The sequence below is a fragment of the Saccopteryx leptura genome, chromosome 2 (assembly GCF_036850995.1).
Source record: "Saccopteryx leptura isolate mSacLep1 chromosome 2, mSacLep1_pri_phased_curated, whole genome shotgun sequence".
NCBI lineage: Eukaryota > Metazoa > Chordata > Mammalia > Chiroptera > Emballonuridae > Saccopteryx > Saccopteryx leptura.
This window is the reverse complement of record NC_089504.1, coordinates 41469220-41484753: the sequence shown is the minus strand read 5'-3', so window position 1 is coordinate 41484753 and position 15534 is coordinate 41469220. Positions and strand designations below refer to the sequence as shown.

Genomic DNA, 15534 nt, shown 5'->3' with positions numbered 1-15534 from the left:
TCTAAAATAAATAGGTGCACCTCCCCGGAGGAGAAGAATTACACAGATGTGGCATCCTCACCCCACAACAAGTCTGTTCCCCCAAGAGCCCCCAGCTTTCCCACTGCTTCATATTCATTAATTAGTCTGAGGTTTCCTCCGTGTTTCGTTTACAAAGCCACTTAAACCCACGCAACCATTTAACATATTTATGACCCCAGTTTTCTTTCTGTTCTCTGAGACTGTACCGTAATTGTTCTCCAGGCCCAGGGACTGCAGAGAGCCTTCCCTGCTGAAAAGAGACAACATAAAGAAGGAAATGAATGTGTGCGGGTTGAATACCTTCAACAAAACGACTGGGTGCAGTTTGGCCCCTGCCCCTCCTCCTCTCGGGGTCACTTTAATTGAGTGGAGCCTCACCCTCTATTGAGTGTATGGGAGACTATTAACTCTTAACAACGCTCTGTCTCAGGTTATTTATTTATTGCTTAAATGATTTGTTATTGCTACTTGAATTTAATATACCCTCTGGGAACCAAGATGGCAGCATCATGTTACAGAAAAACTACAAGTTATTTTAAAACTGTAATTGACATTTTATGAGCGCCGTAAAATCTTTCTGAACAAATAACTTACCATTAGTCAGAAACTTCAGCAGGAGATCTGTAAAATGAAGGTTCTGGGAGAACAGTACTGTACTTGTGTGTGTCTGTCCGCATGTGCGGGGAGGATGGGACACGGGCCAGCGGGGCAGCAGCGGAGGAACTCCATTTGACAATTTCATAGTGCTTCCACCCATCTTGATTTAAATCATCACTTTTAAGTCAGAGAGATATGGGGGGTGGTGTAGGATTCCCAGGAAGGATGAACTGCATCCAGTGAACACACTGCAGGTGCTCACCCCAGGCCACCAGCTTTTCTATTAATGGGAGCCATTCCCAACCAGACGGCAGTGCCGGCTACTGCCGCCGCACAGCTCAGCTGAGTCTGCAGTGACCGGATGGAATCTCATCTCTTCCGGCCTCAAGTCCCAACCATCTGTCGGTTCTGCAGCCCTTCGTAGTAGCTATGAGGACGCATCACTAACAGCTTTGGACCATCCCTTTCCCTGTCCAGCAGAGCTTAGGAGTTTTGATATTGCTTAAGATGATAGGAGAGACTTTGGCTATAAAATCCACAATTCTGAAACTGGTATCTGCCGATGTGCTATTTCTACAAGATGCTGAGATGCTGTTGCGTCACCCGGATCCCCCTATGGAAAGGAAGTCCCTCCGGTTGTCCTGAGGGTTGTGATGCTTATAGCTGCCTCCCTGGAACTGTTTGGCAGGAGTGAGGTTGCCATCTCCAAGTTATGTCCCTTCCGGAAAGTAATCCAAATCCCTAAAAGATATTCAGAGGCCCAGGCCCAGCTTTTTTGCCTGGATTCTGGACAGCTCTGAACAACCACCGAAGTTCCTGAACTACTTGTAGGATCAGCTGGGGCCTTCGCCGTGACCACATCGCCGTCCAGCTTCTCCTGCTGCCTACCGCTTCCCTTGCCCGCCTGGCGGTACTGATCCGGACAGCACTCCTCAGCAAGCCTCTGCACACTCAGAACGTGTTCCCAGGCGCCCAAAGCATTCACGCGGCCTTCATTGACCCTTTGAGACAAACTGACACACTCAGGAACCATACACGTTCCACCAGCCGAGGCATCACTGAGGTTATTTCACAAACTGCACAGGAATGTATTCATCCAGTTTCTACTCTGTTTGTCCTAATCTCCTCCCTACTGTTCCAAATGCTCAGCTCTGAAACCCCCATGAAATTCTACTGCTGGCTTCTAAACTCTGGTGACATTCTACTTTTATTTGTACTTTGGCTTTTCCAAGTAGCTTTGACTGGGCGCTCCTGTCCTGTATTTTGCGAACGATTTTTGAAACCAACAGAAAGAAGCTCTTCACAGGAGTTACAGATGAGAGAGGACCCAACCCCAACCCTAAGCTAGTTAACTTAACCTGCTTAGTTAACGCTGGCCTCCCTTCCCCACTGAGTCCTCCACTCCTCCTGCCCCGCCAGTATTTTGAGACAAGCACGCCAGACAAAAGAACATTAGAAACAGTCACAAAATGACACGTTATATGCTGCACATAACAGGAAAGCATGATAGTTATATTTGGTTGAGGCTTAATCTTTTAGAAGTATTAGCAATGTGCTAGGTACTCGCCAGAGCTTGGCACACAAAACCGAATGTAAGAGCCCAGTATAGAAATAAGTACCACTACAGAGACTTATACTGAATAAGGCTCATTTTATAGACGAATACACACAAGGGGAACAATGTTACATAGTATCTAAGACACTAACTTCCTCCCCCCAACACACAGGCTGTCCAACTTCAATTTCTGGACTGTTGGCATGTGAGTACTCATCTTTAAGACTGGGAACTGCTATATCTATGAAGGCCCGTTGCATTTCCAAAGAGTTCTAGCTATTTAAATTTTATTTTCAGAGAATGTTTTAAAATGTACTTGAAATTTCTTTTAATCAAGTATGGTAAGATATAAAGACACAGAAAAGATTACCATGAAGAAATTAAACATTTTTACTCATAGATCCAGTGGTAAGCCAGTTTGCATCGGTTCGGCAGAACCAATACCTAATTTTTTGTTGAGTACGGCAAACTGGTTGTTAAAATGGCACTTGTAATCAGGGTTCTCTGTAAGGTGGGCGCCTGGGCAACTGCCCAATGTGGAAATCACAAATTTACATTCCTTACTCTTTTTTAACGTTCATCTGCGCAACAGCATATTCTAAGTGCCCATGGCAAGGTTCATTCTGCCCACAGGTGAGAAAAATTCCAACTGAGGGCGCCAATCAAGAAGCACTATGGGAAAATGTGTCTTAAGTAACACTTTTATTGTTGTCAGGTGTTATTTAATATTTTTTCATTAATATTTTAAAACTCTTCCTTATAACATAATCTAGTTGTGTGGACGTCTTCTATTGTTCTTATTTAAGTATTAAATGCATGAAATAATAAACTACCTTTGGTTATATCATTTTTTTTAATATTTAAAATGGTCATAGGGCAGAGAACGGTTGTTAAATTACTTGAATCCCAGCACTGCACAGATCCCCAGAAACAGAAGGCACTGCACACACAGGGCCACACGGGAAAGCACCAGGGTCTGTCGGGAAGAAGAGGGGGTGAAGGGACCCAGACAAGACCCTTTACTGTAGTTTCTACAGGAAGGAACCCAGGAGGCAGGGTCAGCAGGTTTAGGATGAGCTGGTTTGAATAATTTTGTGGTCTCTAGGTCTGCCGGCTATCTCTAGATGCATGGTACCTGGTCTTGGGGTGGTTAGGGAAGGTGGATAATGGTCCAGTGTGAGAGAACCCCACAAAGAAGGTAGTTTGTTTGCATGTGAAAGACAACCTCACAGGCAAACCACTTGCTATCTCTAGGAATTAGCTAATGTTGAGAGGGCAGTCCCTGCAGTGCCCCAGATGTTATAGCATCAAACACAGCAAGTGGAAGAAGTGGTTATTACAAAGGATGAGCTCAGATTGCCTCCCTGTCATTCCTACCCAAAGGTCCCGTCCAGACCTCTGGTGCTGTGAGATGCTTTCTTCAGCTGAGAAGTGTCAGAAAATAGACACAACGAAGCTGCATGCTAGGCAGGATCTTAAAAGAATAAAAATTTACATCACAGCATAAAGCATTTATTCACCTGCTTTACAGGAAAGGAAGATGTTTCTGTAAAAATATCAGTGCATAGAATGGATGCAGAAGTGTGGGGATTAACACGCTGTTCACAAGAGACTTGGAATTGCTAACAAAGACACCCTCCAGTTCCAGCTGGTACTCTTTGTAGGTGAAGGGCAGGAACCACTCCCATGGCTATTCTCTCTGAATGCTCCCATAGGGCCAGGAACCTTGGGCTACCTGGGCTGATGGTGATGACCACAGGAGCATATGCCTCATCAGTCGAGAGCATATGTTCAAGAGTTAGAGGAAGTGTTGAGTCATATCTTGGAAATGGACACACCAGCTGCTTCTCTCGCAGTACTCAGAGATGGAGTTAGTTCAATATCTCTGACTTCTCAACCACCAATTAACCTCCCTTTCAGCAGGGAACTTCAACCTTGGCTGCAAATTGTGATCTCCCGGGACTTTGAGACACAGATGCCCAAGGCCAGTCCCTGGACACTGGATTTTTACACATATCATCAGACAGAAAGAGTTCATCCACCCAGCACTAACAGCCAAACAACACTGAGAATTGCAGTAGAGAAAGTTTGCCTGTTTTATTATGAACGGCGTCACCCAGGAGAATGAGAAGTTAACAACCCTGATCCAGGGTTTGGGGAGGGTTTTTCAAAGGGTTGGGGGAACAAGTGCACAGAAGCACTGGCGGGGCAAGTTTTAACTGGAGGACCTTGGAACTTGGCCTTTTATGATAAGGGGTGTCAACAACCGATTCTCTGCACAATGAACCACTTGCTTCTAAAAGGGTTCCAGTGTTCAAGTTCCAGTTTTGTCTCAGATATTTTGGTTTCAGGTAAGCTCAGAGGCAGATTAAGGTTGGTTGAGGCCCCAGATGCAGAGAAAAATATAGAGCCCCTTAAAAAAAGAGACAGGGAAAATAAAAACACACGTTAAATAAAAAATATTTTGTACTATTAATGTTAAAATTGCACATATGAAACCAAACTTGGTGTCATTAGAAAAATGTTTAAAGTTAGGATTTTGCAAGGCCCTTCAGAAGTTGGGGCCCAGGTCGCACACGCCCGATAGGCCAGCCGTTAAATCTGCCTCTGGGTAAACTGAAGATTAAATTTCTCTCTGCTGTGCATACTTTGGCTGCACAACTTGTGGTTTTGGTCTATTGTCTCTGAAAAGCAATTCAGTATCTTGTAAAGTAGGATGGACCGTTTTGAGCTGGTTCTGTGGTTACACATGCATCCCTGGTGACTCTAGTACACAGCCAAGGCTGAGAATTGTTACTTGTCTAGCACCTTGCTACAAAGTGTGGCCTGTGAACCAGCAACATCTAGGATCCTCTGAGAGCTTGTTAGAAGTACAGTCTCAAGCCCCACCTAAAACTATGCAGTCCAAATCAGCATTTTGATAGGATTCCTGAGTGATATGTTTTGCACATTACAATTTGAAGAAACCCATGTCTAGACTTTTCTATGGATGTAATTTCTGACCCACTGGATGTCTGGAATACTCAAGTCTTCTTCTAACTCAATGGCTTCTATTTTCTCTCCTCTTGGTTAGTAACTCTGCGGCTTTGGATGCAAGCTGGACTCCACCCCCGCTTCCCTTGACCACCAGCTCCATTGGGACCTATAAACAGAGCAACTGTTGGGCAAATTCCTCAGGGCCTGCTGGACAGCCTGCGAACCCCTTGGGAGTTCTCTTATCATCTAATGATTAGACTCTAATCTATTAATCTATTCCACTGCGGCCAGATTCCTAGGCACCCAGGACCCAAGGCCAGATTTCTTGGAGGGAGGCCCAGGGCCAGGCAAGTATCTACAGAGATTCCTCCTCTTAAATTCTTTTTTGTCCAGAGCAATTATCTTGAAAATTGCCATCATACCTCACCTTGGAAATTAGACCTTGCAGTGCGTTGGCCATAACTAGAAGATGCTTTAGATGGGGTAGGAGAGTTTTGGTGTTGATGAACCAGCCTCTAAGGCAGGGGTCTCAAACTCAACTCAGCATGTGGGCTGCAGAGCAAGATCACAGCCGTTAGGCGGGCCACACTAGGTCTACAAAAGGCAACTGTTACGCAACACTTTTCTCACTGCAGTTGAAAACAAAAAAAAATCAGTACAATCGGTGGGCCGCATGCGGCCCACGGGCCGCGAGTTTGAGACCCCTGCTCTAAGGATTAATGGCCCCTAGGATTATTCATTTTGTGAATTGGGCCCCAGGGTAAAGTTAAAACAGCATCATACTCTTACCAAAGCTTAGTAGATAGTTTCTGCTTCCATTCAGGTTAGAAAAAGAAGGCATGGATACAAGCTACTGGTTCTTATAAAATGACAGTTTTATACAAAGTGTGTTTATATCTTTACTTAAATCCAAGACTTCAACAGTCGTGGTTAACCACAGTATTACCTTTAGAAACAGATGCCACTTGGAGGGAGTGGTAAGACATTAAGAATATGCAAAGAGAAGAGGTACAAACTTCAGTCTGAGTCATGGGGGTGTGGTAGGTTGTACTTTCAAGGACTACATTTTATCCCACATGCTCTGTGTACCGTGTGGCTTTAACAGTCCTCCCTGAGTGATGAGGTTCATGTCCCTCCCTCTGAACCTAACAGAGTGACACTGGTAAGTTCAGAGGTGAAGTCTCCCTGAGTCTCTTGGATTCTAGACACCATGATGTGAGAGGGGGCCCAACAGCCTTTGGAAAAACATGTCTGACGAACATCTATAGCTGAGATTTTAGCCTATGGCTTGAGCTCCCAACCAACAACAGAGCCAACTGATCAGCCACCTGAATGAACCTCCTTGAAAGTAGATTCTCCAGCCCTAAGTCAAGCCATTCTTCCTGACTCTGGTAGAAGCAGAGGGGAGAACAATCTAAATTGCAGATTCATGTGCAAAATAAATGACTTTTTGTTATGTTAAGCCACTAAGTCGTGGGGTGGTTTGTTATATAGTAATAGATAAATAAAGTAAGGCCTTCTTAATCCATGGGCCTTGTGATGGGGGTGCTGCAGAAAGGAGAAGCATGACTATTTATCTCTACTTGAGATGCCTGGGATGTTTGCAGATACACCCTGCAGGACTGTGCAATCATCCCACGCATCTCAAGCAGAGCTTAATACTAGGAGGAAAAAACTCTGGTATTTGGGCTTCAGGTAAAAACTGAGATTTTGTTGACCAAGCCAATAAGAGATCCTGAAATCCAGCATTGTTGGTTTTTCCTTGGGTAGGGAATGGGCTGGGGTCTGCCTACTCCCCGAAGGACCACCCATAGTTATCCATTCACTCTCTGCCCCTCCCCAACCACAGGGCCCAGGGATCAAGAGGGCCCATCACGACCATCTGTTTACTTTTGGGGGGACCTCTTCACTCTATCTTCTTGACTATGCGTCTCCATGCTTTCCCATGGCAAGGGAGTCAGAAGCACTTCTTGGAACAGAAAGGGAATGAGACTGAGATGGGAGAACACATACACTAATAGCTTAATCATTTACCTGTCACTTTTACGTTTTGTTAAGGAGGTCACTGAGGGAATGTAAGGGCTACACAAAAGGAGAGAGTAGTATGGATCATTGTAGGTATAAAAAAACCTGGATCCAAACCATGAGCCAACAGATTTTAAATTATCATCCATGGATTAAATATTTCTCAAAATTTATGTAAATACACATACTGTATATACATTATTGGAAATATTACAGAGACTGGCCAACTCTAGGAGAGTAAAAGTAGCTGAAGTAACAAGATGGTCAATATGATCCATTAGATTTTAAAAAAGGAAAAGATACTGAGCTGCAGATCAGGAAGTCAGAAGTGCCATCTTAGAGCAGCTGTCTGACCCTGGGAAGGTAACAGCGTTCCACAGCTTAGTGTTTCATCAGTGAGATGAAAGATTGAAGGAGAGCATCTTAAAACTCCCTTCAGCCCCACTATCCTACAAGTCCTATGCAAGTCACGCTAATACAGGCTGGTTCAATGAATGACCAAGCTGTTTGCATTATGAGAAAATTAGTTGAAATTTCTGAAACCATATAAACATTCATCAGAAGAAGATTATTAGCTAAGATCCATCCCCACACTGGAATACTATGTAACCATCAGAAGGAACAGACTGTTTTTGATGTATAGTGTCAAAGTGGAGAAAGCGTGGAGCAGAACAGTGCAGTTAAATGTGCTATGGTTTTTTAAATCTTTGCTATCTGCCAGGTGCTGGAAAGATGTACATAGTGACTGCCAGCTGCCTCTGGGAGGTGGGATGGAGTAGGTGCTGTAGCCTGGAGAGGCTGAGTCTTGAGGTTCACTGTGCTCTCTTTGGTACCCTTGGACTTAGATATCTCTTATGAAGCCATAAGAAAGCAAACTAAACAAAGATGACATTGCTGCTGCTGATGCATACGTGGGAATCCTCATGGTGAGGCGCATTTAAGTTTCATACACTGCAAAACATCTATTCCTATACTCTCTTCTGCTTCGATCTTTATTATTTTCATTCCTCAATTTTTGCTTGTTTAATTATCCCCAATGGGATTCACTGGAAGCATGCAATGTAAAAAATAAAAGGTATTTCTTTGAAAAAAAAAACAGATATTTTCAGAGTTCAGAAAAAGCTATACACAGAAGTCAATCTGTATCCACTGGATTTTAGAAGATTTTTTCAGGGAGAAAGATATTACTGTCATGTCTCCATTGATACAGCTTTTGTTTGCCTATAACTTTGTATGGAATGTTTACACAGAAACAGAGATGAGGGTGGGCATGGGTTCAGGTATCTAAAACCATGTTCATAGATTAGGCATTCAAGAATGATGGGGAAGAAGCTGCCATATGAACATAATTTCTCTAATACTAGTATCATTATATAAAGACACCAGGGATATGCTTGCCCTGGGAGAGATTTAGTTATTTAGTAACAGAGACAGAGTGAGGAACAGATAGGAACAGACAGACAGGAAGGGAGATGAAAAGCATCAATTCTTTGTTGCTACACCTTAGTTGTTCATAGATTGCTTTTTCATATGTGCCTTGACCAGGGGGCTACAGCTGAGTGAGTGGCCCTTTGCTCAAGTCAGCAACCTTGGGTTCAAGCCAGTGACCTCGAGCTTCAAGCCAGTGACCATGGGGTCATGTCTATGATTCCATGCTCAAGCCAGTGACCCCACACTCAAGCTGGTGAGCCTGCGCTCAAGCCGGTGACTTCAGGGTTTCGAACCTGGGTCCTCTGCATCCTAGTCTGAAGCTCTAGCCACTGTGCCACTGCCAGGTCAGGTTATTTACTTATTTTTAATAGAGAAGCAAAGTATTATATGACAGTCTTAGTCCACTTAACTTGCTCTAACACAAACCATACAGATGATGGTTTATAAACATCAGAAATTTATCACAGCTCTGGAGGCTGGGAAGTTCAAGATTGCTGTCTTGTGAGTAACTACATCCTGATTCATAGACATCCTCTTTTCAGTGTCTTTACATGGCAAATTCAGCTAGGGAACTCTCTCACATCTCTTTTATATGGGCACTAATCCCATTCATGAGGGCTTCACCTTCATGACTTTATCACCTCCCAAAGATGTCACCTCCTAATACCAGCACATGAAGGGTTAAGATTTCAATGTATCTATTTTTGGGGGGGACACAGACATTTCAACCATAGCAATGACCTTGAAATGGAAAGTTAGACAACGAATAAGCACAGCTATGCAGGCTTTATTATATTGACTATGCCTTTTTTTTCTTGGTAGTTTAACATTTTTAAACAAGTAAATAAAGATGTGTTTAAGGAACTGTTGAAGCTAGATTAAATAAGGCAGACTAAAGAGTAGCAAGCTTTCATTAGAAATATTCTGTTTTGAATGATGATGTTGATAATGATGGTGATGATGATGGTAGTAGTGATTATACAGTGTTTGTTATAATGATGATGGTGGTGAAGATGATGATGGTAATTGTGATGGGTAGTGATAATAATAATGGTGGTGATAATATCTCTCATTTATTTTTAATATGTGCCAGGAATTGTGCAAAGTGCTTTGCTTACGTTAAATCATTCGGTTCTCACAATATTTCTATTAAATAAGTATTGTCTCTAATTTCTGCATCAAGAACAAAGGCTCTAAGAGATCAGGAAACTTTAAGAAGGTCAAAGTGTTCTCTGTGGTATTATATTAGAGGTAAATTATTCCTGATGCAAATCACGCACCATAGCTGAACTCAAACAGACAGGTCACATGGTACCCTACCTCTTTTAACTAAATGTCTCTTGAAAGGCCTTGAGAACTCTTTTTTGAAACTGTCAATGGGAAACACCAGATGATTCCTTGTCTACAGTTTGGTAGTCAGGAAAAAAAAAGTGTGCTTTTGTTCATTTTGTTTATCCTCAGAAGGTCTAGCTCAGGGGTCCCCAAACTTTTTACACAGGGGGCCAGTTCACTGTCTCTCAGACCATTGGAGGGCCGGACTATAAAAAAAAACTATGAACAAATCCCTATGCACACTGCACATATCTTATTTTAAAGTAAAAAAAAAAAAACCAAAACAAAATGGGAACAAATACAATATTTAAAATAAAGAACAAAAATAAATAAATAAATAAATAAATAAATAAAATAAAATAAAAAACAAGTAAATTTAAATCAACAAACTGACCAGTATTTCAATGGGAACTATGGGCCTGCTTTTGGCTAATGAGATGGTCAATGTGCTCCTCTCACTGACCACCAATGAAAGAGGTGCCCCTTCCAGAAGTGTGGCAGGGGCCGGATAAATGGCCTCAGGGGGCCGCATGCGGTCCCTGGGCCGTAGTTTGGGGACCCCTGGTCTAGCTAAAAACCAATGCTCTGTTGCTTTCTAAAGTAGTAGTTTCAAATGGCTAAGATTTTAGCTAACACTGGGAATGGCACATAAACTATCTAACCTTTGCTGCAGGGCTAAAACATCTGGGTATACCTAGGTTATATATGCAAACATCACCACATCAACACTTATTGGCTCAGAAAGGCTGGAAACCATTTTCTATTCTGCACTAGTGCATCCATGAGGGAACTCTTTGCCATTGGTCAATATGGTGATGCCACACGGTCCCATTTATTCTCTGACTTTTTTATGACACAGCACCTTTTGAACTCAATTATACTGTCAGAAACCCAACTCTTAGGTTCTGGGCCAGTCTGCTAGTAAATTTGAGCAAGGATTAAAAACAGACAGCAGCACTCAGACTGTTTTAACTTCATCATTGTTGGGAAAGTGTTTAATTTAAGGCATCAGCTGATGAACAATTTGACGAGACATACTGCCTCTGTTCACCATCTAGTGAGAAATGAGAAATCTGGCCAGTCTGGTGGATACTCTCCATCAATAGGCCACTTCAAGATGTTCCTTACACTCTTTATCATCCTTTTGACCATTTTTTAAAAGAAATAATGGTGCATGGTGATGTCATTCAAGTGATACACCTGTTCTTAAACCTACCTAAACTTTGTATTAAGAGGCAGTGAGTTTTATATTGTAAATATTAGTTTTCAGCTGTTATTTTCAAAGAAGACCTCAGAGCACATTGAGTGCTCTTGTAACTGAATCCACCACTAATTCTTCTTCACCACAGAAAGACCTGATTAGCTGTATGTCTCTCAATAAGGGTGAAGTTTGTATTAGTTTTCTATTTTTGAAAATGAGTACCACAAACTGAGTTTTTATGTATCACTGAGATGCATTTGTTCTGGTGAGTCCTACACGGGTGTAGTGAAATCTGTTTCAGTGGAGAATCTTCTTAAAGATAAGGTCATTCAACCAGATAAAGACTGGATTCCTAAGACTGGAAACAGGAATTGGGAGACTATTGTTGAGATAGATGGAAGAGCCTATTGAAGGTCAAATAAGTTTGTAAATATGATATATATGTTTGCTCGCTTATAGTTTGCATTGTGTGTGGGGGACAGGCTGTAAGCAGGCCGGGTGGTTATAGCCTTAGGCTTAATTTTAAGACTTAGCTTTTCCCCACACCCTTGACTGATTGCATGATGTGGGTGGTGCACTCTCGTGAGGAATCCCATTATGCCTCAGATAAGTGACTTTGTATCAGAGACTTCCTTGTTTGTATATTGGATTAAAGGTTTGGATTTCTACACTATAAAATGGGGCAGACCAGGAGCTTGCTCTCTCTCAGTTCCTGAGATTAGCATTAGAGAAGAGAGCAGAGAAAGGCCATGTGGAGGAGAGGAAAGGCAGCCAAGATGGTGGAGTGCTGAAGGAGAAGCCAGTTAATGCAGAGTTTGTGCAGAGAGAAGGAGATGGGGAACAGAGGTGAATAAGGCTGGTGAGCTAGAAACCTTTGATTCTAGGAAAACTCGGATAAGTCAACAGCTTTGCGAGCGCTGAATGATTGGGTTTTGGAGCCCAGTGTGTGTTTTTACTTGCCCGTCGGGTGCAAGCTAGGATTAAAGCTAATGGCCCACCAGTTCTTGGCTCTGTTGTTTTATTACCGTCTGTCCGAATCTAATGCAAACCTGCATGGACCAGGCAGGTGTGATGGTGTCTGCAGCTACTGGCTTTACACCTATGTATGCTTTTTTCCTTGGTCTTTATTCTGAAAAAGTTGAATGTCTAGGAGTTCACTCCTGGATAGTGCTAGTTAGAGATCATCTTTGGCATTGGGCACAACCTGGGCTCTGAACAGACGGGGACCCATGAAGTGTATCACAAGCTAAAGATGAGTGATCTCCATTTTGTAAGTCAAAAATAAGATACTGCCTGTTTGTTATTTTTGATTTTGCTCTGTCCTCGCCTTGAGAAATTTTTTTTGAACATTCCAGCTGTGCAGTCAATTATAGGGAGCAGCACACATGTGCCAGATTATTAAAAGAAAACCAATCCATTGAATTTAACATGGTGGTAGCAGAAATTTTCAGCCAAAAATACTAAGTAGAACGTGAATCTTAGAAAGAGAGAGAGATCGGGACTGGCACTGAGTGGCCTAACCTCCTTTTCTGACCAGTACAATCTCTCCCCATATTTGACTAAGGAGTTCTGAGTTCCATGTTATCAAAGAAAGTAGTTTCCTGACAGTCTCACAGCTTAATATGCATTTGGGAAAAGAACGAAGTAATTAATGGATTGCACATGATCTGCCTCCACCTGCCTTTCCCTCCCATGTGACATGATAGTCAGTTACAAGTCACCACATTTAACATTTATTCAGTGGCTTTAAAGTGTCCAGTTGTACTCTGTACATGATTATGCAAATCATGTCTTTTTTATTTTCTATAGGGCCTGACCTGTGGTGGTCCAGTGGATAAAGCATCAACTCAGAATGCTGCGGTTGCCCGTTTGAAACCCCAGGCTTGCCTGGTCAAGGCACATATGGGAGTTGATGTTTCCTGCTCCTCCCCTGCTCCCCTCTCTCCCTCTCTCTCTTCTCTAAAATGAATAAATAAAATTTTAAAAATGTTTTTCGTATTTCTCATGCTTGCTTGTATTTCTGAGCCTTGCTGAGTAGGAGAGACTGTCCTTCCCAGAGCTAATCAACTCCTAGAGACAGTAAAGGACTCACCAGTGAGTGCACCTTTCATATGCAAACCAAGCAATTCAGAACTCATTCAGAACACCACAACCACCACCGCCTCCACCACTATCTTCTTTATTAAACCCTTCACACTCCAGGCCACTATTTCCCCACCCTAATCACAGAAAGGGGCAGGTTCCAGACACCTAGAGACACTCCTTAAACCCCAGATTCCATTGAAATTATTCAAGACAGCCAATCCTAAACCTGTTTACCCAGCCTTGCCCGTTTTCTTCCTCCAGAAACCACAATAAAAGTTCTTGCTTGTGATTTTCTTCTGTTCCTTCTGTCCTCTGACTGGCCCTAGTGCTTCCCCATGTGACCCTGCATCGCATCAGATGCCCTTCTTTTTGAGAACTATTGTATATAAGAAACTATCTTTTCATTGGTATTCATTTCCTGATCTGTTGGCCTTACTACTTCTGAATGATAACAAAACTCATATTTAAAAACATCAGCTTCCAGATATGCTGCAGGTTTCCTGGTCCAGATAGTGCAGATTTCCTTTTGGTGGTACAAATTTCTCCCATAAAGAACAACCTTTGTCAGATGTTATCCCAGTGGTGTATTGTATAGCCAGTAACCGCAGCTACCATCAAAGCCACCTGGCCAACATAGGTTCAGGTTTGATTCAGACAGATGGCAAGGAATCAACAGAGCTGAAAACTAGTGGTTCATTTTTCTTTATTCTAGACTCACACTTGGCAAGTGAGTTAAAAATACACACTGGGCTCCAAAACCCACTCATTCAGCACTCACAAAGCTACTGACTCATTTGAGTTTTCCTAGAATCAAAGGCTTCTACCTCACCTCTGTTCCCCATCTCTTTCTCCTCCAGGAACTGGCTTTTCCTTCCCTATATAGCCATTTTGGTTGCCTCCTCTACATGGCTTCCCCGTCCTGCTCCAGCCTGGGCTCCTCCTCCCTACAAGTATATGGTCACTTAGCTCCTCGGTTTAAAACCTTTTGGCTCGGATTATGACGTCAGAGTAATGGCGGGGTAAGAAGCGATACCGATAAATCTCCCCCAAAACTCAACAAGATCTTCAACCAGAAACAGAAAAACCTATACTTGGAGCCTCCAGATGCTTCGCAATACACCCAAAGGTATGGTCGAGTGAAAAATTGGCTAAATATATAACCAAACCCCGAAGGAAATAGGGAATAGGAAATGCTCCGCCTTCCTCACTAACCTAAACAGGGCGGCTTTCTCTGATAACTGTGAATATAGAAACTGAGGCGGGCAAAGGGGGTGAATAGATCCAGGCCACGGCACAAACGGCCGAACCAGGCTGTGGCGCGGAGATCCAAGCCGAGGAAAAACTGATCCTGTGGCAACCCGGGCAATACAAGCTAACACTCACGCCAAACCCAAACAAAGAAAGACAAGCGGGGCGGCCATTTTACCCGGTCTCCTGGTCAGTGCGCACAGCTACTGGGCGAGAGATTTCTTCCTAGGCCCCAAGAGTGGGTGCCCGTGTTGCCCCACGGAGAGGCAGGGTCAGAGGCCTTTCTGTGGGCCAAGGGCAGAGTCTCTGGGCAGCCCCAGCGCCCTGGGAAAGCCACGCACGGGAGGGAGTGAGAACTAATTCCAACGGTGGAGATTTTCCGTGCTGGAGGGGGTTTCACTCAGAGGGTAACGCAGCTGGCCTCATATCCTGGTTTGCGCACGCAGATAGTGAATGAGAGATTCCTCCGAGTGCCTCGGCAGTGCGCGCCCGTGTTATCGCATAGAGGGGCAGAGTCAGGGGCCTTTGTGTGGGCCAAAGTGGAATCTTGGGCTGCCCCAGCGCCTTGCAGGAGCCACGCACGGGGACGGAGCGAGACTCAATTCGCACGCTGCAACTTTTCCCTGTGGTTGGGGGTTTCACTCAGAGCGTGAGACTGCTGGCCGGATATCCTGGTCTGCGCGCGCAGCCAGTGAGTGAGAGTTTCCTCCAAGCGCCCCAGAAGTGGGTGCCCGCCTGTGTTACCGGACAGAGTGGCAGACAGAGCCAGAGGTCTTTGAGTGGGCGGAAAGCCCGCCTGATTATGCTAGCAGCTCTGACTGACTGAGCCTTACCCAGAGCCCTGTGCTGAGTGGAAATAGAGTGGGGAGTTGCCAGCTCTTTGAGCCTCTTACTATCCAGGCAGAGGCAGCAGCAACCCCATAGCTGGATTATCAGGCTACTAATTGAGGAAGGAAAGACTAGGAGAAAGGCTCCAGGAACACGGACTCTCTCACTGTCGGAGCCTATAAATGCTAATGAGCCTCGACTGCCAACGAGACTAAAGCACAATACATGACATTGC

At 43.7% G+C, this 15534-nt stretch overlaps 1 long non-coding RNA gene across 1 annotated transcript; it reads right to left on the bottom strand.

Annotated features, from left to right (window-relative positions):
* Positions 1-223: 223 nt before the first annotated feature.
* LOC136392986 (uncharacterized) lies at positions 224-14164 on the bottom strand. Its single transcript, XR_010749014.1, has 3 exons — positions 14053-14164; positions 616-795; positions 224-271 (listed from the first exon to the last, which is right to left on the bottom strand). It is a non-coding gene; the product is annotated as an uncharacterized lncRNA (long non-coding RNA).
* Between the last annotated feature and the right edge of the window lie 1370 nt (positions 14165-15534).